The sequence below is a fragment of the Coloeus monedula genome (genome assembly GCF_965178545.1).
Source record: "Coloeus monedula genome assembly, contig: HAP1_SCAFFOLD_68, whole genome shotgun sequence".
Classification (NCBI taxonomy): domain Eukaryota; kingdom Metazoa; phylum Chordata; class Aves; order Passeriformes; family Corvidae; genus Coloeus; species Coloeus monedula.
Window position 1 is genome coordinate 1,162,611 of NW_028120823.1, and position 27,695 is coordinate 1,190,305.

Here is a 27,695-nt window from a genome sequence, read left to right on the forward strand (position 1 = left end):
GCCCCGGCCCCGCTTCCAGCCCAGCCCCGGCCCCGCTGCCAGCCCAGCCCCGGCCCCGCTTCCAGCCCCGCCCCGCTCCCGCTTCCAGCCCAGCCCCGGCCCCGCTTCCAGCCCCGCCCCGCTCCCGCTTCCAGCCCAGCCCCGGCCCCGCTTCCAGCCCCGCCTCCGCTTCCAGCCCAGCCCCGCTCCCGCGTCCAGCCCAGCCCCGGCCCCGCTTCCAGCCCAGCCCCGGCCCCGCTTCCAACCCAGCCCCGGCCCCGCTTCCAACCCAGCCCCGGCCCCGCTTCCAGCCCAGCCACGGCCCCGCTGCCCGGCACCTCCAGCCACACACGGACGCTTCAGCTGCCACGCCGATACGACCGATAAGCACAGCACCTCCAGCCAGCAGTGCAATTCGTTCGGCTACTGCAGTTCCATCCTAGGAGCTTTCGGCAGCTACACCTCCTACCAGCTCTGTGTCCACACAGCCCCCGTCTGCACCGCAGCCACAGCCGTGGACACACAGCAGAGACATTTCAACAGCTGCCGTGTCACCACGGCATGTACCCCCTATCATCACTCTGATAACACCACTCAGAGGATTATCACAACAATCACACGATGCTGAACCATGTTTCCCGTGCCATTTCAGCGAAACAAATACGATTTTATCTCCAGAACAGAAAGAGGACTTTCTCAACTATACGTGGACACCTCTTCCATCACAACAGGACCAAGCACGTGTTATTAATAGTGACGTCTCGCATCGAGACATTCCATTTCATGCACATTCTTCTCGAACTTCTCAGGGACATTCAGCTGATTTTATGGGACTTTTTCATCCTCAAATGCCTGCTCAACACTTCAGTGAGAAGGATATAGTGACCAGCACAGCTTCAGAAAGCATTCCTCTATCTTCCCAAGCTTCATCTCCTTTTTTTACAACAACCAATACAACTCCAACTTCTCATATGCCTTCTTCACAGCTTCGAAATCCACAACAGGCATCTGATCCCTCATTTTTCCACCGTCGCTTTCAGCTTTCGGATGACTTTGTTCGTCACCTTTATTTCCGACTCAGAGAACGTGCAGATTATCTGCCTCCAGAGGTTGCAGCACTGGGTCCCCACCCCTCACCCATCCCGCATGCTGGCAGTACCCTACCCAGATCCACTGCACCCTCTCCTCCAGTGGCCAGATCACAGCCACCTGCGATGGCAGGTTCAGCCACTCCTCGTTTATTTCCTTACAGTGCACAGCCGCAAATACCGACCCCTATTCCTCATCCAGGAGGGGGAGAAGAACATGGAATAATAATAAAATAAGAATTTTAAAGTTGTTTATTTTATATTAATTTTTTTTAATTTTATGAGAGAACTACATACCCCATGACATTTGAGTTTCAATTATTAATTCAGTTAAGGTTCTCTTTAAAGTTTGTTTCATCCTCTCTACCCGTCCTGAACTCTGTGGGTGCCATGGGATATGTAGTTCTCTCATAAAATAAAAAAAAAAAAAAAAATCAACAACTTTAAAATTCTTATCCCTTAGACCCTATGTTTCCCACCCAGCATGAAGCATACTTGCTTTCTTCTGTGTTAATGAGTTCTTTTGAATTTATAAATACTTGTATTAGCGGTGATGGCGCCCGCCCGCGGAGTGATCCGCCGGAGGGACTATTTGTGATGCGCTCCTGCCCGCGGAGGGATCAGCGCTGATGCCGCCCCGCCCGCCCAGCTGCTCTCGCTGCCTTTTCCCGCTCTCCCCTCTGCTCCCAGCGCTTCTCCTGCAAAGGGCGCGGCTTTTCCTGGGCTCTTTTCCTGCCGGGCTGCAGCGAGCGCTCCCCTCAAGGAGCAGGGGCAGCTTTGCTCGCGGCGGCAGCGATTCAACAGAGCAGGCCCGGAACAATTCCTGCTTAGCCGGGCTTTGAGCACATTCCTGAGCCAGCACCAGCAGCAGCGAGTGAGGCAGCGGCACATGAAGGAGGCTGCGGCTCTGGCCGGGCTGGGGAGGGGTTCCTCTGTAAAAGAAGAACAGGGAGAGACAAACCAGAAAGGGCAGGGAAAAAAGAAAAAGCCAAGACAAACTAAACTTTTTTTTAAAAATAATCTGGATCCAGAGGGACTTCTGGCTGGAGAACTTCCTGGGGAGCAATCCTGCCCCTCTGGGAGGCAATGCCAGGGCAACTCCAGCTGAAACCTGCACACAAACACCACAAAGATTTCAGATATTTGCAGGAAGCATCCACTTAGCAACTGCTGCTTAATAATTTATTCCCTTTCCCATTAAATGGTACATTCAGTCCACAAGACTTCAACACCTTTCTGGTAGTTTTATTTACAGTCTGCAGCGTGTTCTGTAAAACACAGGAGTGCTCACAGACACACACGCACAAACATTTAAAGAAGTACAGTTTATTCCAAAGGAAGTCTACGCACTACTTTTTCCATAAAAATTATTAAAAATACTTTAGTTACTGTATTCTACCTAAACCAAGATACTTGAGAATTCTTCCACAAGTGATGCCCCCTCCCCACAAAGGGCACTCCGACAAGAAGAAATTCAGGAGACTGCATCACCAAATAAAATCCTAATGGCAACTGCTTCAATGCACCAGAAGAACAACGAGTTCCCACTCTGCATCCAGCAATCCCTGCTCTGCAGCCTGTCTGCATCTGCTTTTGTAGGGCTTGTGGGGCTTTTGCATTCACTTCCTTCTACAGGGCAGTTCCCACAAACAAAGAATGACTGAATTTCTGCAGACTGTCACTCGGCAATCCTGCATTTCACACATGCAAAGGGAAACACTTTCCTTTGAGCCCTTTATTTCAAGGAGTCTCTTTTTTACTGAGCATCCAGTGAGAACAGTGCCCAGTTGTGGCTGTTATTATTTCTCTGCTTTTGCTGCGTGGCAATATTGAGCTGGAGCTCTGCAGAACACCCACTGCAGCCCTTGTCTCACTGGGGCACACCGAATTGACAAAAAAAAGGCACAAAGATGAAACTCCTAAAGCAGCAGCAGCCCCAAGTCACTGAGCTGCTGCTTCCCACCACCAACACTCTGTGTCTCAGCAAACACTTCCAACGCACGAGCCAAGGCCACAGGGGAGTGAAAAGCCCAGAGCCTGCGGGCAGGACAAGCACTCCACTGATCAGTAACAAACCAACACAGCTCAGCTGGATGGTGCACTTAAGACTGGACCTGGAAGCATCAGGAAAAGCCATTGGAACACAAGCTCAGCAGCACAGAATCCATTTGGCACCAGCTGATGAGATGGGAGGCTCTGTGTGGGACACGTTGTGCATTCAGCTTCAACTATGCCACAGCTCCACAGCAGCGCTGAAAAACTTCTGCTTTTAACAGTTGGAGAGGATTTTCTCAATGGAAGTGAAGCTGTCATTAACAGAGGAACAGCACACGATGCACAACATAACCTGCAATAAAAAGCTTTTGCTTTCCAGCATGTAAGCATCCAGGTTACTGGACTTCAGCTCATGGAAACGAATCTGATGATAGATTTTTTTTTAATTTTTCTTGGAACTAAAAAAGTAAAATCTTCCATAAAAGGATAAAGCACAAAAATACTCTCTCAGTACGTCTCAGGAAGCCATTTAATACCTTCCATGTCCTAGGAACAACTAGGCAAAACACTTGGAAAGTGTGAGCAGTAGAAATGTTGACCATTGAATGTTTGGCAGCCGTGTGCTCCAGCCCCTGGGAGGGGCTTGTCCCCCACTCCACACCAGTCCTGCAGCTCCCCAGCTATTTCTTCTTCTTCTTCTTTGGGGGCTCATCCTCAGAGCTGCTGCTGCTGCTGCTGCTGCTGGAGGAGCTCGGATCCGAGTCGAAGTCGGAGGAGGAGGAAGAGCTGCTGGAGGAGGAGGAGGGGGAGGAGGAGGAGTGTTGGGTGGAGTCGCGGGAGACAAGCACTCAAGGCATCATGTTCAGCAAGTCTCGATTTATTTTTCAAAACTACACTTACTTATAGTACCTTTAATTAGCTCATACATATTGCAAAAGTCGAGCTCCTCATTGGTGGGAGCTATTCCGTGGGATCTGCAAACACGGTGGTCTTATCTTCCTCTTCCATATGGTTTCTGTCTTCTTACTTATCTGAATGCACATTCTGTTATCTATGCAACCTCTTGCTCAAGGACTCAGTGTCTGCATCTTTACTAAGCCTGCTGTGTTATCATGACCTTTGCTTTTTAGCCATTCTTCAGAAAGACTCTCAACAGAGGAGGAGCTGTCCTCACTGTCACTGTCCTCGGAGGAGGTAGAGGAGTCCTGGCTGTCAGAGGAGTCGCTGGCTGAGCTGTCACTGCTGCTGCTGCTGCTGGAACTGGTCACACTTTTGGACCTGGGAGAGAACAAAGAGCTGAGCACAGCCCTGCCAGAGCCCATGGCACCGTGTTCTCTGCTCTGCTGTAATTATCCAAAGATCAATTTGTTGCCTTGAAAATTTCCAGGCCTCACCACCTAAGATGAATTCCTGTGCCCTCCCTCCCTTTCCCACTCCTGGATGAGTGGATTTTGGCCATTTGAGCAACGGCAGAGTGGCCCCAGGGCATGACATAGGCCAGCAGGACTGCAGAGAGGGGCAGAGAGGGAAAGCTGGCCAGGATCTCGTTCCCAGCCCTGAGCAGGGGCTTTACTGGCCTGACTGTCCTGTACTACCCGAGCTCTGGGGACAGTGAACCAGGCTCAGTCCCTGCCTCACCACTGCAGCAGGAATTCTGTCAGTTGTGACCAAACTTGTCCAGCGAACACATCCTACAAGCTCCTTCCTGGGCAGTCATTAATAAGGAAAACCAAGAGACTGTAAACAACCTTAAAGCAGGATACCAAGCTCCAGCCTTTTCTTTGAGAAGCAAATATGGCTAATTTGTGCCTGCTCAGGATCAGAAGGAGCAGCTGATCTCCTGGCAAGAGCCCAGGGTGGAGCACGCAGCAGAGCTGGGACACTGTGGTGGGGTCCTGCCACGTTCCTCACCATGGGGCTGCCGAGTCCCTGGGAAGTGCCCGTTCATTGGGTCACCCTGCTGCCAGCAGTTGTTTCCCACTCCACATTAATGTTTCATCTCCGGCATTTCAAATGCTTTGCATTTCGGTAGGAGCGGGGAGCCTGTCTCCCATGGCAACAGTGCCAGGAGTCCAGGACAGGAGAAGGAGCTGAATGGGAGCACAAACTGGAGAGGTTTCTCACCACAGCTCAGCTGATTGCTGTTACTGAAACCCAGTTCTTGCAGTAAATCAATCCCAAGTGTTTGCTCCTCCATTCTGCCACAGCTCACCTCAAATACCACTGGATTTGGAGCCTTTCAGTGGCCAGGGCAGCTCCGGGTGCCCCAGGCAAGACCTTGGTGGAGACTTTCCCTTGTCAGCAGTTTGCCAGGGGACCCTCAGAACACCTATCCTGTTGTTTTCATCCATGGAACTAGTGGGATTCTCAACCCTGCAAGAGGCAGAAGCACCAGCAATCCTGGCCCTTCCTCACTAGGACTTTCAAAATAAGCCAAGGTCTTCTGTGTCTGTTCAAATTAGCTTTAAAGGCACTGATTTAACAGAGAGGGTATTCCCCCCCGCCTGAAATTCACTGGGAATTAGAAATGGACACAAAATAAAAATGAATGATTCCTACTCCTCCATCCCTTACTCTTCTCATCAGTCCACAACACTCGCCCCATGTGACAGAAAAGAGAAGGCACACTCAGGTTAGGGTTAAACTGTGTTTACGTTCTCTTTTCAGGCCAAACTAAGGAAGCACATCCAAAACCCCCGTGCTTCAGAGTTGGTGCATTTCCTCTTTGGGCCGCTGGAACTGGTAAATCTTATTCCCAGGTCTCACTGGGAACTCCTTTTATTTCTAGTTCACACTTACAAGTAGATAGATTGTGCAACAGGGTTGGAAAACTGCTCATACCTGGCCACAGCTTTCTCAGGAACTTCCAGAAGTGATGCCGGTTGTTCCTGGCCTCTGATCCGGTTTGAAGCTTGAAGTAAATACAGGAACCCCAGCAAATATGAATCCTTCCACCGGGTCAATAAGGCATTACTGTGAACAAAAGGGGCAGCCAGCTGGAATCCCCCCTGGGAATCTGTCTGGTCTCACCTTCAGGCAAATACAGCTCGGTATTTGCACTGAAAATGCTTGGAAGCAGAAATCCCAACTTGGAAAAGGAGCCACAAAGGAATAGCAAGATACTTTCCATTTTTTGAAGTGTCAGCTTCTGACACTTCACTCGTCTGTAACAACAGCTCATTTGTAGATCAGCTCTTCCTTTGACTCCAATCCAAAAAAATCTCATGTTCCCTTGAACTGTCCAGTCTCCTTCAAAGACTTAGGTTGATGTTTCTTGCAGTGACTGTGCTGATCCAAGGATCAGCTTTGTCTTCGATTCCTGCTCATCTGTGTGTCCCTGGTTTGACATTTTGACCGTTTCCTGCAAGTTCTCTCCTCTTTGTGTGGTTTGTGTGTGACCCAGATCATCAACAGCTGCGGTGGCCCTGAGCTGGCCCCGTCTGTCCTCAGCCCACTGCTTTCTAAAGACACCACCGATTTCCTGAGAGGACACCTGACACCCAAAGAGATAAACCTCTGGGATTCCCTGGGGGAGACATGGACCAGATCCAGGTAAGGACAGAGCTGCCATCTCCCCAGGCTCCCCACGCAGACGGGATGCTTGGATTCCCTGATGCTCCTGCTTCTTCTTTCAGGGGATGCCCTGAAAGACACATTCTTTGTGAATGTCCCCTCATATTCCCACTTTCTGTCCTAGAGCCGAGTGGCCCCGAGACATGAACATCCCCACCTACATCCCCAAATTCCACAACGGCTGGGAACCACCCACAGAAATCTTCCGTGGAGCTCCCTGGGAAATAGACATTGGACACTTGCAAGAGGAAGGTTAGTCCTGTGTCCCTGTCTCTTCACTCTCCCTCCCCCTTTTCTGGAGAAATGGAGCTGCAGGGGTAGTGGTGGCGTGCAACAAGTAGTTGGCTCAAAACTCAGTTGGATCTGGTTGCCCCAGTTAAATACAGAAAGCAAATGAGGCTGGAAAAGGGCAGCAATAATGAGCCTCTCCCAATCCAAGGCAACAGCACCCTACAGCGTAACTGAGCTCCAGGGACACAGGCTTCCCTGGAGAACACCTTGACCAAAATCTGCCAGACCATGACTCATCTACCACTATCCCTCTCCTTTTCTCCGATCAGCTTTCCCCTTTCCTGGTAACACTGACTCCATGTCTGCCTTTCCAGCTCTCCTCAGCCAATGGATATCCTTACTGGAACTCCTCACTCAAGCATGGCCAGACGGCTGAGCAGACACAGGTCGGGGATGCCTTCAAACAGAACATCACTCCACATGGAAATAGGTGATGGATCCGCACGCCCGGAGCTTTGGCTCCCGCCTCGGAACCTCATGAACGCACACGGACACGTACAGTGACACTGGGACGTTTGGGCATCCTGGAGACAACTCCCTGCCACTGTTAATAACCACCAAGGGAAGACAAAGATCAGCTGAGGGGTTATTCCCATAAGCACTGTCTGCTGTTTAACCCCCAGCAACTCTGCAAGGAAAGGAATCGCAGGTGTTTTCCACTGCAGGAGGCAAAAATATTGACTGACTTCATCAGTCCATCCATAGGTCTTGTTTCCCAACATCAGCCCAGCAAAGTGACCTTAAGGATCAGGTGCCAAAGATGCTGCACTGTGCTTTGGCTCTCCATGTGTGTAGAGACGCTGGAATCATGGAATCACAGAAGGGATTGGGTGGGAAGGGACCTTAAAGATTATCCCGTTCCAACCCCCTGCCATGGCCAGAGACACCTTTCACTATCCCAGGTTGCTTCAAGCTCTGTCCAGCCTGGCCTTGGACACTGCCAGGGATCCAGGGGCAGCCACAGCTTCTCTGGGCAACCTGTGCCAGGGCCTCAGCACCTTCACAGGGAAGGATTTCTTCCCAATATCCCATCTAAACCCACCCTCTGGCAGCGGGAAGCCATTCCTCCTTGTCCTTTCACTCCAGGCTCTTCAAGTCCCTCTCCAGCTCTCTTGGGGCGCCTTTAGGCACTGGAAAAGGCTCTAAGGGCTCTCCAGAGCCTCCTCTTCTCCAGGCTGAACATTCCCAGCCCTCCCAGCCCGTCTGTGTAATGCTCTAGCTCTTGGAGCACTTCCTGGCCCTTCCTGTCTGATATTGCGCTGGTTTATTAAAGGAAATTCTGACTCTTTCTGCTATCTCTGTGTATTTATCTCCAAAGGACTGTGAGTACGGAAGAGTCATCCCCTATGTTCCTCAGCTCTTCTTTGGGGAACTCACCTATAAATGGAACTGCAGAAATGGGGAGGGAGGAAAAGGAAACAGGATGTGAATCGAGCACCTGCATAGTGACCACAGATGTCCACTGCTAGACAGACACTGATGTCAGGCAGACCATGCCCTCCAAATAGTGCTCAGAAAGAGAACAAGTTTGGGATTTCTGAAACTGCTCTGAATTGGATTTACTTAAACAGATGTCATTAGTAAAAGCAATCAAAGAAAGAGTTTTGATCCCTCTTCCAAGTTGATGCCACTTATCATGTATCTTCCCTGCATTCTTCTAGGGAAGCTGTTTTTGATGTTGTCCTGTCCTTCTTTTTATAAGGGAGCAAAAATACTTTATTAAGTATTACTCTTTCAGTTTTGTTTCCTCTCATCTTCTGAGATACAGTAAAGTGAACATTCAGCAGAATAGTTTTGTATTTTTTGAACACAATTCTTCTTTTATCCAACTGAGGCCCTTCTGTGATCATGAAAAAACAGAAACTGTTGTGAACTAGAGTTTACACTCATAAGAGGTTGACATGGGTCAGTTCTCCAAGGTTATTCTTAGTTCAACTGCTGTGTAAACTGTTGATGTCACTGACTGGAGGCTGCTCTTCAGGACATTATAGATATGATAATTATATGACAGAAAATGCAACATATAGTTGAATCTGACCTTCAAGTTCACTAGCTTAAAAAAGGAAAAAAATGTCTGTAAGAAATTTGCTGCTTTTCCCATTACTAAGATGTAATAAATGCCTTCAAGTTTATACTCAGTCGACAGCATATACACATGGACAGCAGTGCCCATCCATCTTCAAGCTAGGGTACATTTTAAGTGTCAATGATCACTGCCTCCAGAAAGCATTTTTGAGACAAAACAGGCAAAGTCTTTTGCATATCTAGACAATCATCCAATACTAGGATCTTCACTCTCACATAAACACTTCATGTTTTTCCACAGAGGAATCTGAGATAGATTTTTCTGAGAAATAACAAACCACCAAAAATTAATTAAATGACAAACAAGGGAAAAGCACCACTTCCTCACTCAGCACATTTTCCTTGATTTTCATTAAGCATTCAGATTTACAGATGCTGATATTGCCACAAGAGCAGTTTTTTTCTGGTTTAACTTCCTCTTCCAGTAGAGCGAGCACAGCTGCAAAATGCAAGCTCATTTCCAGGCTCTCTTACACATCACCAGTTTACCACATTCCAACCAGTCACAGCTGTGCAACACCCTGTCAGGGTACTGGGATTACTGCAGTGCCACAGACAGTTTAAGTGAGGCTCATGGAGCTGTACAATTTTAACTATGTTTTATATGTATAATTAAATGATGCATGACATGGAAATAAGCCAGCTGTACTGAAACTGAACAAACTAACTGCTCTGATGCAACAGTTAAGCATCTCATCAGTTCTAAAATGAAACAGGTTTAAAGCAAAAACAATATAGAGAACAGAATGCTTGACACTGTTAAATAGCATGGTCAAAGGATAATTTTTGAACATTAAGGAAATGCACTCACCCAGTCAAATTTTCAAAAGAATTCCTGGCACCAAAATGTTCTCTGTTTGCTTTTTCACCATGTTTTAAGAATAGATCACTCTGGGGGAAGAAAATCCTGTGTGCAAAACACTGCGTGAAACTAAACAATCCTTAAACATGGCTAATTTCCATGTGGAGCTGATGATTTAGCACTGTCATCCTTCAGCAGAGGAGAAAGAACTACCTGTCTTTAGTTTATTTAGGTAAGATGAAAAAAGTGAGGAGCGTGAATTTGATCTTGCTTCAATTTACTTCAGTGGAAAAACTCTTGCCATGACTTCAGTGAGAATGAGACTGCATCTTAATTCATTCTATATGGAGAAAAACAAATCAGCTGAGAATAATGCTTTTGTTTATTAGATGTAAATTACTACCACAGTCGTTTTTAACAGTGCTAAGTAAATCCTGCTTTAAAAGCCAAACGTTGCCTTCAGTCCTGCTTATTCCTCTGTACTGTGTCACAATGCAGGATTCCTGGTCCTCTGACCAAGTCACCGCTGTCACAGTAAGCATGGCTTGCTCTGGGGAATGGCCACATTCCCACACGGGAATGATAGATGTTTGTGGATGTCACTGGTGACAATGTCCAAATCTGGGCTAGGGCATGCCCCCCAGCCAAGAAACTAGGGTGCACACTTTTGTAATATAAATGCATTCACTGAGAACACAGACTACACTTACTAAAATGTCCATGAAAAGCAGCCAAGTAAATCAAATCAATAGGGTTAAATTTGCAATTAGGATTCTCTCTTTCGGCAGGAAAATTTTAGGATAGCCACAAATTGAGAAAAATTTGCTTTTTTTTCTTCTTTTTCTCAGAAGGCAATCAACCTTCTGGTCTGGCTATTCTTTACTTCTCCCTATGAAGTAAAATCTAAAAAGACACACACACGATATTTATGGAAGGACCTCCCAATGAATTAGGAAAAATTATTACTCAGAAGATCAAACAGAAACAAGACTGTCTACACTGTATGAATTAAACATACATGAATTAGGACACTGAGCCTTCCATTCTTTAGTAACAGAACTGATGCTGTCCTGAAAATGACATTAATGAATTAGACTGGTATATGAAAACCTTCTGCATCTGCTCTAGAGGTTGGAATGAGGATGTTAAATGAGGCAGCAGACAACAAGGACGTGCTGCTTAGGGAAGCTGAATATCACTTCTGTGCTTGTGGAGTTCTGCAGTTTGGATGAAGGTCACAGGTTATCTCCAGCTACATGAAAATGAGTGATAAATACACACTGTTGGTCTTAGACTGAAAGCAGTACTAGGCAAAGAGAGTCAAAATATGGAATATTACTCAAAATCATCCCCTGGTTTTCTAAAGATCATAATCTTCTATTAGAAGACAGTTTGTTACCTTCTCCTAATATTAAAGCTGTAATAGTAAAAGCACCTCAATCTTGTAGAAGTATCTAAGATACACAGAATAAGTAAGGTATATGGAGTGAGAGCACCCTAAAAACATCACAAGAGGAGTGACAATTTCTGGGATAGTAATGACATGAACGAGTATCTAAACGTTAAGTCTGAGTGAATAAGAGAATTTTTCAACTAATGGATCAGGGAAAATGTGAAAGGATGAGATATGTGATTAAAGATCATAGTGTATTCGGTTAACACAGGTGGAAAATATATGACTTTGATTCTGTACTACAACATATTTTAATTGATTTGTGTGTAGTTTTAGTTTTATACATGCACAATTTTTTAGAACACATCTTTAGACTGGGACAAACAATAAAGGAAATCCATTGTATGACTTTACATTGATCCCAACATCACTCACTGGAATATCTTAACATTTCCTGCACAGATTCCCATTCGTTAAGATGACAACCTTGAGAAGAAGGAAACCTATAACTGCCATTCAGAGAAGGTCTAAAATTTCAATTGCTGTTTGAACACAAAGGAGCTTTGACATGCTGTGGTTTATTGAAGCACTCCTGCAGTTATAGACACATCTTTAACCACCCTACCCTCTCCCTCTTCCTCCATCCACCACTGATTGATGCAACCGGAAGCTTCAGTAACTGCAGAGCAAAGTCCCGCTTACTTCCAGCTCTCCTGCCCCAGCAAATGCTCAGCTCTTCTGGGAAGATGGAGCTATGCCATAAGCACATTGCACCTGAAAGGAGATGAAACCTTCCCTTCAAAGACACATGTGACCAGGTTTTTGGAACTGCCTGATGTGGCCAGTTCTCATCTGTTTTCCATAAAGAAGGAAAAGAGCCCTGTATTCTCCTCTTCATGAGAGTTCAAGTATGAATTCCAAAGAACAGAGATGCCAGGACTTGTCAGTGACATGACTAACAATTTTATGAGAACTGGCAAAACAGTTCATTTCTCCTACATCTTATTCTCAGAAACCTTGGAATTGTTTTGTCTGAAAGATTTGGGGGGAGGAAGGTGGACTTAATTCTCACAACTATATTAAATATTCAGTACATCTGATATTCTGTTGTCAACACACAAAATATAGTTTAATTATGATAAGCCATACTGGAATCATTTACAATACATAAATGTGAAAAAACAGCATTAAATTATTTCTTGTTCCATGTGGAAAAATATACACCTTCCAACCCCCCAAGAAAGTAAGACAAGGCACAATAAATTCTGGTAATTCTCTTTCTTCTGACTTTTCAGTTCCATCACAGCTCTCAAAACTAAGATTTATGTGCTGTTTTGCATCTGTATCTGTTGTTGATTTTCCCCCCCTACAGGGATATAGGTGAATAAGTTTGGACAGGAAACGGTATCCCTCAAGCCAAACTGAAAGGTTTATAAAGTTGCTAAGAAAAGTTTGGGTCAGGGCCTAAATATCAATCATCTGCTCACTGTCTTTTTAAACGAGCTCAGGCATTTTCCCAACTGTTCCCAGCAGGTCTCTGCCACTATTTTAAACTAAGATTTCAGCCATTTTTTTTCCCCTGTGTTGACCTCAATAATTTTTCTTTCTCCCCCTCTTTACCTGCCAAAGGCATCCATCAGGATTTTGCCAAAGGCTATCTGCTTTTGAAGTTGAGAGGAATTCACTAATCGTGAGTGTCAAATCCACAGTAAATGCCATGGCCATATGGTATATGCTGCTTTTGGGAATTAGCTCAAAAGGCCTAGCTGTGAGAAGGCCGGCTGTATGTCAGGAGGGTTTTACTGCTAACTTTCATAACTCATGTCAGCTCTTTCAGTTTCTGTATGCATTGGCTTCAGGGAGTGCAACTGTTCCCTGAATTTATAAAAATGTTGTCAAGATCCCTTGATCTTGCTTCCTCTGTCTCTCTCGCACAAACACATCCAAACACATTTATATACACAGTGGAATAGCATGCACAGTGGCATGCAAATCTAGCAAAAGAGAAGCTTGTAAATAAATAGCACGTCATTCTGCTTACTCAATACATTTCTCTGGGTGTTAAACTCATGATAAACATATCATAAGCCCCGATGAAGGCTCTACAGCCTGTCCCATCACACCATCCTGAGTGTAACTCTGCAATGCATAGGAAGACATAAGTTTGAAAAACAGAGCAGAAATAGCTCCCCTAAGGGCAAGGTGCTGACATAGCTGAAACATAACTAACTGGAGAGCATTTGTTTTCACTAAAGAAGGAAGTGTCAGTGACACATCTCTGTGCCTGTGGAGGTGTACTGTACATGCAAAGCAAAAAGAAATCCACCTTCTTTAAAAAATTGGCCATTAATACATAAATATGTCTGTGTTGAAATCCCTCAGACGGTACCATTCTTAACAAGAACTACACACAAGACTAAGAAATTCTGCAGAGAATCACGCTTTTGTGATCCAAAGAGGCAAGGAGAAAGAAAACCACATATGAAGAGTTTAACATACCCACTTAGTGATAGAAAAAGAATTATTACAAAAATAAATGTCAGTCCCCTTGAAACACTTGAGTCAGCTCTCTCAACTTTCTCTGATGCTGTAGGAAGGTGTGAATGTCCTCCATGTGTCACATCATCCGCACCAGCCACACAGGAATGTCTCCAATGCACCTCAGAGCCTTTCAAGGACCACTCCCCTCTAATTTATGTATAGTCTGTTAACATCCTCTTGGAGCAAACAGAAATAATACTTTTAAAAGACATTTCTACTTCAGAAACATGTGCCCCGACACAACAAAAAACCCAGATTTTAATACTGCCCCGAGGCAGAATTCATCCATCTTTAAGGCTTCTATTATGTATTTCCTGGTTAGTAATACAAAAAGAACTGCTGGCAGTATCACATCGAAACCAAAGTGCCAGAATCAGAAAAACTACTGAAAAGTTTACCTTTATAGGAAAGCTTCAGTCTTGGGATATTTTGTTTTGACGTTCCAGTGACTGGAAGGAACAGCATCGCTAAAGACAGCAGGCTGCAGGCATGTGGCACTTGCAGAGCTCTCATTCTGCTCTCCTCTTCTGTATCTTCTTTTGTACTATGGTGAAATATCTCCCCACTTTTCAAACAATCCAAGTTTTATCTGGAAGAAAAAAAGAAAACATCTGTAGATCTGCTTTACTGCATAAGCAACAATTCTGTAAGCAAGCCAGACCTATTTCTAAAGAGCACCTCAGTTAATTTCTTTGCTACGAAAGTATTTTTCCTCTAGTACAAGTAAATATGTTTTGTTTCTTTAATACTAAATTTACACATTTTGACATTGGAAAAATATGTAAACTTTTCAGACACCAATGTCTAGCCTAGCTAACGTTTAAGCACAAATTAAATTAATGCAGTATCCATAAAAAGAACATTTGACATTCAAAAGTGACCATGCAACTTGATAGTTAATACCAGTCCATTGGATATCTTACATGTTTTATAACTCTTTTTGTCTCAGTACAACAGCTATTGTGTGTTTATGCTATGACTAGAATGAACTGTAATGTCTCAGATGCCATGGGGGTACAAGCTGAGTTAACAGTGAGTACTTACCCATCAAAAACTAAACTAAGAAAACTGGAAAGAGCAAGCAGTTGTGTTTAGTTTTAATAGAGAAAAAAGTCAAAGCGGATGATGGATTTAAAAGTGCTTTCAGTATGATATTTCCAGCAGAACAACTGCCTCAACTCATCCACCAAAATGTCCTATAAACTTTAATGAGTGTTTCAGGCTGGGGTCAATAGGCTGATACGGGATTTTGTTAGCACAGTGTGCAACTAAGCCAGCTTTGCAACACTTTTCACTTAGTAAGAATCATTCATATTCCATAAATCTTGAAGTGTTTTACAACTGAAAGCAATTATCACTGCCCTTATTTTCCCTATGCAAAAACGGAACCATAAAGCTGCAATGAACCTATTTCCTCAAGGTCACACAGCAAGCACAGTAGTTGAAAAGAAAACAGCAACAGCAGTCCTGCTGTCCTTTGTGCCCAGCTATCAAGGATCCCTTTTGCCCAATAACTCGACTTTTGCACACGAAATTATTTGAAATGGCATCTTGAGTTCTGAAGGCAAAACTTCATGGTTAATAAATCACAGAGATCAGAGTATGAAAATATTTGTGAGACCAGATCCTTCCCCCTGCAAGTGCCTGATGCTAGAGGTCAAGGGAGATGGCTGGTGAAATGACAAATGTCAGTGTTTGAGTAATGCTGTAAAACCAAGGAGTAAGGAAATGTTATGGTTAGTCAAGAGATTAATGGCTCATGATGTGCCATGAAAATTCTTTTCTGAAAGGTACTGGAGCTGCCTGATTAAAAGAGCAATCCTAGTGCCCACATCAGCCAGCACTTGCACAGACACCAAAGGAGAGGTTCCTTGCAAGTCCATGAGAGATGCAGCACAGCTTGTGGCCCCTGAGCCTTTCCACCGGTCTGTTATTTGAACTCCTGCAGCACTGGGTCTTGCAATTCTGTGAGCTACAGCAGCACCCAGAACCAATTCGGCACCTCCTGATACAGGCAGTTCATCCTTCCTGGCATGAAAGGATGGAAACAGAATCCCTTCCGTTCTCTCTGACACAGGAAATCTTTCTCAGATGAAACTTGGGCTTTCTGAGCCTCCAGACTTTCGCTCAATAGCAAAAGACAAGGAAGTGTGCAAGAAGAGCATGATGGTGAAAAAGAGGGAAACAATTCGTAAAATCCCCAAAGCATAATTCCTATTGCAGAACACTAAGCTTCTTCCTTCTCAGTCCCCTCTTCAACACTCATATTCAGTGTCTGAATGCACTACTCTTGGCCAAGTGTGAGTACATGTTCACGAAATGACATGGAGAGAAAACAGACAAACATGAAATGCCTGTTTCATCTTTCTCTTCCCTTTATTACAGTATCAGATCCTAAAGGAACACCCTTACTTCTTCTGTGCCAACACATCTATCTGAGGGTGGACCACGAAGGACTAAAGTGGATTAGACTATCCCAGGGTTAAATCGCCTTTAAGAAATTTATTTAGAGGTGAAAAAGGGGAAAAGAAGGAGAGGGGAGGAGGGGGAAGAATATATGAAGATGAGACACCAGCCCTGTTCATCTTCAGCAGGATGATAGTGACAAACCATACTTCAAAAAGAAGCAATTAAGAGGGAGCCAGTCTCACTGCAAGTATGTTTAGAAGTCACGGCCTGAAGGTCTGGGCCTCAGCCAACAGGGAACTCACCAAAGGATATGGGGCTCATTTTCTTGAGGCAAATTACTGTGAAGAATCAGGACTAAATTTGACTAAAAAAACAGTTGCATCAATGCACTGTCATTTGCTGAATTGATTGAGAATCAGCACCAAACTCGGCCCTTCGGCCATAGCTCACAACCTCACTTTTTCATGTAGGCTTTTTTTGCTAATGGGAACCTTCCTTTTTTCTTGGTTGGGTTTTTTTTCCCCTTTCCCCTTTTATTTGAATAATGTCTGTGAAAAACCATTTGCTTTCACGAGGCGGTTAGTTTACACTGGAGGCAGCAGCTCTGTGAGCTCGAGCCAACCCTGTCCTGTCTTTAGATTCATTGCAATCTGGCCACATTGTCACATATATTTTTAGTTTATGATGATCCTCTAATACAATTCCAGCTTCCACACAGAGTCCTTCCAACAGTCTAGCTCAGGTTAATGAACTTCAGGACACTTCTCTTCTGCAGGAATTTCGAGGCCCAGGGGGTGGCTGTGCCCAAGAGATTTGCCAAAATCCGCTACGATTTCACCGCGCGAAACGCCAATGAGCTCTCGGTGCTGAAGGATGAAATCCTGGAGGTACGTGACCGCTCCTGGAAAAGGTGTGTCCCCCAGGGGCAGGAGAGAGCTCGGGATAGCAACAAGCACCAACTCCATTTTCCCTGGTGGTATCTCAGCAGTGACACAAAGCTTTGCTCAAACCCAAAGCTGGAGCAGGCTGCCTGTGCTGTGTCGTGTCATTTCCTCAGCTCAAAGACATCGGTCCCATTTTAACCACAGTGAGGAGGGAGGACAACAACTCGCTCTAGAGCCCTGCTCATCCCCCGCTGGGTCGGTTCCTTATCACCACTTCCTCCTCCACGAGGATTTGTTTTCTCTGAAAAGCACCTTTCTCATAACCTTTCTCTTACTGCAGCACTGTTGGCAGCTGGACAAGGTGGGACGTGACTTGGGCTGACACTGATCTGTGACCTGAGGAAAAGGTTTCTCTGCAAAATGTGGCTTTTTATTTATTTAATTATTTATTTTAATGCAAAAAGACATCAGAAACTCAGTCATTAGGAAAAAAAGGTCTGGAGAAACAGGGACATTATGTAGGAACTATGAGTTCTTCAGCACGCAGAGGTGCTCTCCTGTTCATCCTTACGATACATTCTGATGCTTTCCAGGAGAAGTTTCAGTCCTGGATTGCATCTGAGAGCAACAGATCTGATTAGAGCTCCTGGCCTCAGTGATGTCCTTCTGGCAACTTCACCTTTCGGATGGTTCGGCCCCGCTATATCCTGGTTGTTTATGCCTGAAATCCCATTTTCCCACAGCAGATTTATTTTTGTCCCTCTCTCAGGTGTTGGAAGATAATAAGCAGTGGTGGAAGTTGCTCAACCGGAGTGGGCAGGCCGGTTCTGTTCCGTACAATATCCTGGATGTGGTGAAACTGGAAGAGCTCAAACAGGTCTGTAGTTAGGTAATACCTGACTGGTATCAGCTGCAGGGCACAATCTGCCTCTGGGAATAATGTTGGCATTAGACCTCCCTGATTTCTTAGGATACTATGCACCAATCAGGACAGACCTTCAGAAGCAGACAAAGCCAGGAGATTCCTGAGTCTCCTATGATAAAATTCACATTTTGCTACGATCGTCTTCCCAAATAAGGCCTATCCTTCCTATTTGTGCACCAGCCTCCTGCTTTCCATATTTTTCCACATCAAGATTTTTCTTGGGGGTTAAATTAAAGATGGACACTTCCCTCAGCCAGTTCAGTTCAGCACCAGGAACACGTTACTGGAGTGGAGGCAGATGGAAACACCATCTAAGTGAGAATTAACTGAATACTGCAACTTGCACTGCAGAAATGTGGAGCTGGAGTGTTCTAAACACCCTAGGGAAGCATGGAATTGCTTCCCCATTTTGGTATTGCAGCGTTTGGGCAAAGCCTAAGGCGGCCCAGCAGGCTTCTGGATAAATCCCTGCTAGTTTAATCAAAACGTCAAAAAACTTTCCAGTCCGCTCCAGGCCCTTGGCAGTGGTCCCGCTTCACATCCCAGCTACGGAGCAGTGAGGCTCTGCCTTCCAATGAGATCGAACACGTTTGGCACAACTAGGAATTCCCTTGCGCAAACTTCAGACTTTGCTTTGGGTTCTTCATTCCCAGAAATTAACTTCTTCCATGCAGCTCCACCTGAGGTCTCCCCAGCCCCACATCAGCACAAGGAGAACACGGCAGTTTGTCCCTCCGTGGGTGTGAGGCAGAAAGCTTAAGAAAATTAAAAACGACCAAAAAAAATTCTTACTTTTCTTTCCCTTTCTAACCAGTCTAACCAGAGGTACAAAGGAGACCTGAGCCCCAGGGGCCATGGCCCATCCAGCCCAACCCACAAGCTGCCTGCCAGCTACGCCGGGGATAAGTGGGGCAGTGAGATGTTGTCGCGCCACTCTGCACAGGACGCCAAAGAACGCACGTGTGTGTCCCACTCTGGGCTCCCCTGGGTTTGGGCGCTCGGGGGACCAGACCTGCCCAAGGGGCTCCCCTGCACCTTTTACTGATCACAGCAATGGAGCAGCACTGTGTCTGGAGGCCATTCCAGGCAGGACAAGAGCCAAGAGAGCAGCCCTGGGGCTTGTGACACCGCCGGGGCTCTCGGGCGGCCCGGGCCGAGCAGGGCAATAAGTGATCACCCCATGCCTCCTTCCTCCAGTTCTAACTTCCTCCTCCTCCTCCCAAGGAGAGAGTTTCCTTTCTCTTCCAAAATGTTTAAGTGTGTCTAAGGAACAGCTCAGGCCAATCCCTTTCTCTCACTTCCTTTTGCTCATCTCCCGGCACACACACAGTGCCCGCCTGGCCGCTTCCTTCATGTGGTTCCACAGAATTCCCGGCCAAACAGGAGATCCGCATCACTCCCTCACCCTGCACGTGCTGTGGGGCTCACAGAGCAGGAGAGAGATCAGGGGCCCTGCTCACCTCACCCCTTATCCCACCCTGTCCACTCCTGGAAGCAGGAGCCCTTCTGGGACGACAGGAAGCCCCACAATACAAGGACACAAATCTGTTCGTATCACTGAGTTATTCTCCACAGTCTTCAGGAGTTTCATGGGGAAAGCGATACTGGATGAAGAGTCACTGGAGTTTTCACAGAAGCACAGGATGCCCTGGGCTGGAAGGGACCTTCAAGCTCATCCCATCATGAGTGTGTTGCTCATTCCCAGTTTGTGCTTCCTGCCGCTTCCGTTCTGTTGCGGAGCAAAACCTGGAGCTCTGCGATCAGCAAATTAGTGACTAGAAGCAGCAGAGAGGACTGAAAAGGTCTCAATTCCAAACCTCCAATTGTAGATTCTCACAGAACTGTGCTTCCACATCAGGCAACAGCCAAGGGGTGATGGGAGCAAAATAAATGGCAACACAGGGGCACAGGAAAATGGGAATCACTTTTCTGGGCTGAATTTAAATAAGAATGTTGAGCCACATCCCCATTTGCCTTACAGTTTCCTCACAAACATTTAATGGCATTTTTGACTGAAGACTTGCTTTCATTCCCTACTTGTTTCTACAGAACTTATTCACCAAACGGATGAGCTGAACGACGAGCTGCTAAAGAAGATCACAAACAATAAAATTCAGCCTCCCCACAGGAATTTCAAAGTGGAAAAGCCTCAGCAAGTTTTCGTGCCCCTCACCTTTGAATCCAGCACTGAAGAAGTCAAAGCCTGGCTGGAGGCCAAGTCATTCAGCAAAGAGTAAGATTTGCCCTATTGCCACGTGCAATGCTCGTCCTTCCCTGGAGAAGGAGCGGGGGAGGCCACCGGCACCATCTCACCTGGGACAAGCCACTTGGATTTACTTACAGAGCCTGTGTTGCAAATTAGATTTCAACCCTGTTCAATCCAGGCTCTATAACCAGAATGTTCAGAGCCCAAAGTCACTCCCTTTCTCTGGTATAAATATTTTCTTGGAGATAAACAGTTAACTAACTAAATCCAAGGCCTGAAATGCTACTGGAATTGCAGCTGCCACCTTGGAACAGCCCCAGGGCCCCGTGATATGGTCCCACTGCAGCTCCTGGCCTCCCATCTCCAACTCCTCACCTCTGGCACGAGGCCACGTGCAGCACAATCGTCACCTCCCTACTTTGTGTCTCCCCAGGACCGTGGAACACCTGGGCATCCTCACCGGAGCTCAGCTCTTCTCCCTCAACAGAGAGGAGCTGAAGAAGGTGTGCGGTGATGAGGGAAACAGAGTCTACAGCAAGATCACAGTGGAGAAAAACCAGCTGGAGGTAAGCATTTTTCTGGATAATTCCTGCTGGAATGGGGGCTGTACCAGCAGCGTCAGATAGCTCATTAAACAGGCATTTTAAAAAATACAATTGTGGGGGAAAAAAATGCAACCAAACCTACACCAGCAATAAAACACACGTAAAAATTCCGAAGTGTCTTTTGAGCAAATCTGTAAGATCCCCCTGTTTCCACTAATTAATCTGCTTTTTACTGATATCACTTATCTCTTTGAAACTAGCTCTACTTTTACAGCATTAATTAAATACTGTCACTTAACTGCAGCTTGAAGTTCAAATCCAAACTGCCTGTTTTGTTTCCATTCCAGAAAAGCAGAGGGGAGTCGGAGCTCCAAGAAATCACGAAGCGCCGCCAGGAAAGGATTGATTCTGCAAATTAAAGTCTCTCTGCTTTATTTCAGCTCTTAGCCCTAAGTAGTGCAGAAAAAAAGGGAATGAAAGCAATGATTCCTGGCCCAGGCCAGATGCAGCAGAGCTCCCCTTGGGGTCCAGCTGCCATCAGAGTGACAATTCCTTGAACACTGTTGGGAAGGGTTGACAATAAGACCATGTCCCACTGGGAAAGGTGTTTTAATTTTGCATGAAGTATTTTTTTTATAACTATATATTTTATACTGAAATTTTCCGTGCATGCGATCAGAGCAGGATTCACACGGGGCTGGATGTACAAGGGCTGGCTTCAAGCAAAAAAAGACCCCCAAAGCTTTTCTCCGAGGGCTGTCCCCTGCTCCCCACTCTCCCCTGGCAGAGCAGGCGTGGCACACAGCACAAGAGAGGCCAGCCTCAAGGCTTGGAGCCTGGACCAGAGGAATAAGGCTTTAGAACCCTGCAATGGTTTGGGTTTAAGGAAAGGACATTAAAGCTCATCCCATTCCACCCCCCTGCCATGGGCAGGAATGCCTGTCACAAGCCCAAGTTGTTCCAAATCTTGTCCAACCTGGCCTCGGACACTTCCAGGAATGGTGAGTCATGACCTCTCTGGGCAACCTAACCCTTTCTATTTCCATTTCCATTTCCTCCTCAGTGCAGGTGTCCCCTGCAGCCCACGAGCACAGGGCCGGTGACAACTGCCTGTCCTTGTCCTGTCCCCCTGTGCCCCCTCGTTGGACAAGGCTAGAATGGCAACACACATTCCCAAAGTCTGGCTGCTTCCTTAAATCCATGGACCAGCTAGTGCTATCTCTGAACAGCTGAAATGAGCTTTCAGTGCCTAGAAATGAGGAGTGACAAACAAAGGGATTTGAATCTGGAAATAGGTGAGTTCCACCCGCCCACCGCTGCTGATGCAGAGGCTGGGGCTCGGGGCAGCTGTGCAGCCCTTCCCTGGGGCACGGATCCTGCACTGGAATGTTGTGGTGGTGTTGCCAAACCGGGCCTCAAACCAGGAGAAGATAAGCCCTGACCGTTTGCTCCCGACCCAGGCACACCCACAGCCCTTCCCAGGGTGTTGGTCACTTGTCCCCATCTTCACGTTTTCACTGCAAAAAGTCAGCTGAAATGATTCCCAAATAGCTGAAACCCCAAAGCACACTGGGAAAGGCAGGTTTAACACAAATTAAATGGCCACAAGAAAAAAACCCCCTCTAATTTAGCACAGGGTGTTGCTCTTTACTTCCCGTTTTCCTTCATAAAGTTATGTGCATTTGTATATAGCAATCTGTAAATAGGGGTGAGGAAAATCCCTCTCCCTAGAAGCAGAATTAAGTGATTATGCTTCCAAAATTTACTCACCATTTCAAAACTCAAGCAAGCAGCGTAGTTCCTGTCCACAGCAAGTTTGGCACATTGCATTTCTAGCTCTGTTTGACTGACAGACCAATCTGATTGCAAAGCAGTGAAGCACACAGAGCTCCAGAGCTGCCCACAGCCCAGGGACAGCTGGATTTTCTCTCTCAGCACATGCTGAGTCTTTGTCCAAATTTGTGCCTGTCATTGCACATTTAATGGAAAAAGCTTTAAAACAGCATCTGGGGAGCTCATGTCTAAAACTGAGAACACCAGTGCACCTTAGTTTTGGCTTCATTCTTAAGCGTCTCCAATGGATAATCTGTTTTCTTCATTTGAAACAGGACACTGCTCTCACCAGCAGAATTAGGGTGCAGGCAGGGGAGGATCCTGGGTTTAGTCACAGCCCTGCTAGGATCTGAGAAGGGCACTCACCTTGTCAGGGAGGGATGAAGAGGACAATCCTCCTGAGAAGCCCTGGCTCCGGATTAGGGTGGAGATGGGAGGCAGGATGGCAAGCACGGGAGGCGAAAAAGTTTCTAAAATGAAAATAAAAACGAATGTTGAGCTAGGAAACACACCATCTTCTAGTCCTGGGGTGTAGAGGAAAGCAAATCACAGGGAATTACGGTTATCTGGGATTTTAACAGGAGTGTACATGACAGCTCTGTAAAGCCGGGAGCCACAAGAGCACTTCCTAAAACAAATAGCTCAGTAGACCTTATTGCAGAGGCCACTTTTACAAATTTCCACGCGACTGAGCTGTGCATCTGTTCTGTTTGTACTGCCTGCAGACACTGCTATAAAGTACTGTACATTGATGTAACTGAGCGAAGGAGACAATGATATAACCATGCACTGTACAAGATTTATTAAAATAGTTAAGTTATAACTCCATCTCCGTCTCTTTCACTGGGTTTTCATAATGCTTTGTCACTGAGAGTCTCAGAAACTCAGCAGAATGTCTGAAACCACACATTTCCTTTTGGGTTTGGGGACTGACATTCAACAGGAAGGATGTTACGGCCTGGATAGCTGTGTCTTAAGAATAGGGGCAAAGCATGAGAAGGCTGCACAAAAGCACATTCTTGCCTCTCTGGAAGGGGAACGACTGTGGCAGCTGTCCCAAGTGGAACCATACAGAAAGAGGGAACAGCATAACCCCATGACTAGGAGCCTGTTACACGGATTCTCCAACATTTCCAGCCAAGAGCCATCCTGTTTCCAGAAGCAAAAGTTTGTCTTCTCTTTTCCTTAACAATTAAATTACCCAGCTGAAATAACTGGTAATTCCTTCTGTAGATGTTTTGGAGAGTACAATTTCCAAGTGGGCCCACACTAACAAGATCACCTCTTTTACAGCCTAAATAAAGTTCAGGCGAACCACGAGCCCAAAACACCTGCCTTACTGGGCCGAGGGCTCTCTCAGCGCCTGGAGCTGCACTCGATAAACCATTTCGAACCTTGCCACAACGGCGGGGAAGGGAGCCCAGAGCGCTCAGCTCCTGCAGCGGGGCACCACCGACGCGGCCCCGAGCCTTCCCTCACGGCCGCCTCCCTCAGGGGCTGCCCGCCGCCACCTTGCGGCACCGGCCGCGCCCGGGCCCCGCGCGGCCACGAGGGACGGGTGGCTCAGGGGCGGGTCGGGCGCCGTACCGGCCGCGGGGAAGACTGCCGGGGGTTCTGGCGACACGGAGACTCCGGGGACAGGAGGTTCCGGGCCCGAGAGATCTCGGGGCCAGGAGACTCCCCCGATACGCTCCGTCGGGGACGATGGCGGCGTCACGGTCGCCAAGGCGAACCCCCGCCCGGCCCTCACGAACCAGCCAATCAGAATCGCTCTCCCTCCCGCGGCCTCGTCCGTCTCCTGTCCGCGCTCCTGATTGGCCGCTGCCGCCCAGCCAGGCTGGGATTGGCGGCGGGCGGCGGGAGCGCGCGGGCCGGTGCCCTTCGGGCACGTACCGTCCCTCCTGGGCGCGCGAGTCCCCCGGAGCCGCGGACGTGTCGGTGTCCCCCGTGAAGCGGCAGAAGGTGGAGTCGGCGCTGGACCAGCTCAAGCACCACACCACGGTGGTGGCGACACCGGGGACTTCAACGGTGAGAAGCGGCATGAGGGGATCCTGTCTCCGCAGCTTCTGCTTAGCCCCCTCTCCCGCCCCTCTTCACGGAGAGTGGGCGAGCCCGGCCGAAGGGGCGCGCGCTGCGGGGACCGACCCACCCTGGGGCCGGAGGGGGGGCGAGCGGGACGGCGCTGGGTCTCCATCCCAGGGCAGATCCCGCCCAGCCAGGACATTGTCCAGAGCCCGCCGTGATTTCTCCCAGTTTGCCCTCGAGTGTGCCCTGACCACTCCGTTCAGCTCTGTGTGCTGTCAAGGAGAAGTGCCAGACTGAAGCCAGGCTCTGCTGCTCTAATTAATTTTGGGTTTTCTGCCAGTGGGCTGTCTAGATCTGGGACTTGTTTGGGGTTTTTCAGACTCACGCTTGGACGGGGCTTGGAGCAGCCTGGCCCAGTGGAAGCGAGTGGAACTGGATGAGCTTCAAGACTCCTTCCAACCCAAACCATTCCAGGATTCCATGATATGCTTAAAAACTGATTTGGGGTTGGAGAGAAAGAAGGGAAATGATGCTTTTTATTTGTTTCACTTGAGCTGTACATTGATCTTTTCCCTTTTTGCATTTCCAGGATGCAGAAAGTGAGAAGGAACTTGAGGAGATGTGCTCCGTCCAAGAGAAATAATTTTGAAAAAACTCATCTCACTGGATACTGCAGCAACAGTAAAATCCCAAATGGATTTCATGATCCTGACAATTCTGAGTGCACTTCAGGGATAAGGCACAAGATCTTACAGAAAAACAGACGCAGCAGCACACATCCAGGAAAACATCTTGGAATTAATGGCATAAAATCGTGGTTTATTTTCCTGCATCTGTTTGATTTTAGGATCCCTAAAAATGTTACATTCCTAGCATCAGGGGTCAGGGGGTAATTTAGAGGTAGTTGGTGATAAATATTTTTGGTTATGTGTAGGGCAGATATTTATGCCTTACATAACTCTGTAATATAAATATGTATTATATATTAGGGCATATAGCTATCTATTTATATATAACCTATTTTTTATGTGTGCCCAGATATAGTTTATATCAGACACTGTGCCTGTCTGAAGGCCTTGCTACTGAGCTCCTAACTCATTCCTGAGGAAAACATCAGGCAAAAGCTGTTAGGTTTAACTGGTTCCTCTTTTCCTTAATAATTATTTTACTCAGTTGGAATAACTGAGAACAGCTGTTAGAGATGTGCAGTTCCCAGTGGGCCCAAGGCACTTTTTTGCACAACGCAGAGTGGCGTTTAAGGTATTCAGTAGTCAGAGAAGTGAGGATTAGGATTTTGAATGCTCTTGGGAAACAAGGCTGGCCAGAGATCCCTCCTAACTCACTGTGGGACAGCAAAAACCCCACAGCCAAGGGTAACCAGGGATTGTGGGGATGGAGAATTTAATGGCATCAGGGGGCAGCAGTGCCAGTTCAACTGATAAAAAAGTAAATCCACGCCTGCTCTAGAGGAGTATTGTTCCTGGACATGTGTAAATACAGGGACACCTCTTTACTCTCAAGTGAGGGAGGTTTGTGGTTGTGGTGCCAGGTTACCCTTGAGAGTTCCAGGCTTTATTTCAGCTCCCCTGGCCCGGCCTGATGTGCGGCAGTGGTGCGAGGGCCGGAGCCGTTCGCTGGCTCTGGGAACGCAGATGCCATCATGGCCCAGTGGGGGGGGGAGCTTAGGCTGTGGTGGCAACCTAGGAAAGGGATCAGATGGCTCCTGGAACTGCCCAGAGTGCAGGAAGGGAGGGGGAACTGAACTGCTCCCACAGACCCCTGCTGGGCTATGGTTCTGGGCCAGGCCCATCAGAAAAGTGGCAGCATCAGTGGCACCTCAGTTGTTACTGTCCTTGGAGCTCTCAGGATCAGGATGAAATCATGTTCATGCACTACTGGGAAAGCAGGGAGCAGGATCAGTGCTCTAACTCTCTACACTCTCTCTCCAGGAGTGCCTTGGGTCATGGCAATTTCATGTGTGGAATAGTTTCCTGTGTCTGCCTGGGCAGCTGCAGTTATTGCACAGGCATTCAGGGCTGACAGTTCCCTGCAGGGAGAGCTCAGCACATGTGCCCAGAGGCAATCCCAGCATCTGCAAGAAAGAAAGAAGCAGCAAAAGGTGATTGCTTCTCTTTCAAAGTTATTTCAAGTGCTCACACCCAAACCCACCTTTGCTCTTGATTCTGGCCAGGTGCATGGTGAGCAGTGGGCACAGGTCATGTCATCCATGCTGGTGTGAGTGATGCTTTCTGGGGGAAAGCAGCTGATCTCCAAAGTTCCCTTCCTGCCCTGTGCCTGATCTGCACAGGAGAAAACCTCTTCCAGGAAGGGATTGTGCTCCCTCTAATCCCATTTGCCCAGTCTGTTCCATGGGGATATTGCCAGCCTGGGGCAGCAGAGGCACACGCAGCTCTCAGCACTCTCTGCTCCAAGCACAGCTCTGGGCTCCTTTGCACACTGCCTCTGCCATGGGGGTTTTCTCCAGGAGAAGCCAAGGAATTGCTCATGGAAGGGTGCAGATTAAGTTATCCCAAAGGGAAGCAAAGAATAAATATCTCATTTTTCCATCAAAATGCTCATGCTCTTTCCTACAGATTATTTCAAGTTTTTCCCACAAGCTTTGCCCTACCCATCATCCCATTTTTACCCCCAAAAGTAATTTTCTCTGTCCTCCAGAATGTCTCAGTGTCTATCCCCAAAATTTTCACTGTGTCTCTGCAAGTGACTACCTCAGTTTACCTCATGCTGTTCATTCTCTTCCCTGGGGATTGCTTCAGATTTTCCCTCCAAGCTGTCCCTGCCTGTGCACTTCTGATTTCTTCTTTTTTACAAGAAAGTATTCATTCACTACTCTGGAGATTAGCTCCAGTTTTACCCCCCCAAAATTGCCCTAACATTCACTAGTCATTGCCTGATTTTTACCTCACTATGTTCATTCTCTCCCCCTAGAGATAACCTCAGGTTTTACCCCCAGTATTTTCCCTACCTGCCCACTAACTATTTACTCTTTTTGACCTATAAATATTCTCTTTCTATCCTGGAGATTTCATCAAGTTTTACCCTGAAATATTTCACTATCTTTCCAGTACTGTCTCACTTTACCTCAGGATGTACGCTCTCC

The 27,695-nt window shown here is 47.0% G+C and overlaps 1 pseudogene across 1 annotated transcript in view; it reads left to right on the plus strand.

Moving 5' to 3' along the window:
* The window catches only part of LOC309585557 (epidermal growth factor receptor kinase substrate 8-like protein 2), a 155,825-nt pseudogene extending 134,690 nt beyond the window's left edge, over window positions 1-21,135 (plus strand). Inside the window, exons 2-11 of the transcript in view lie at window positions 5,730-5,804; window positions 6,466-6,614; window positions 6,760-6,886; window positions 7,241-7,356; window positions 16,932-17,043; window positions 17,810-17,917; window positions 18,780-18,927; window positions 20,015-20,198; window positions 20,605-20,737; window positions 21,064-21,135. The product of the transcript in view is annotated as an epidermal growth factor receptor kinase substrate 8-like protein 2 (transcript). The remainder of the gene's footprint in view (window positions 1-5,729; window positions 5,805-6,465; window positions 6,615-6,759; window positions 6,887-7,240; window positions 7,357-16,931; window positions 17,044-17,809; window positions 17,918-18,779; window positions 18,928-20,014; window positions 20,199-20,604; window positions 20,738-21,063) is intronic.
* Window positions 21,136-27,695: the final 6,560 nt, after the last annotated feature.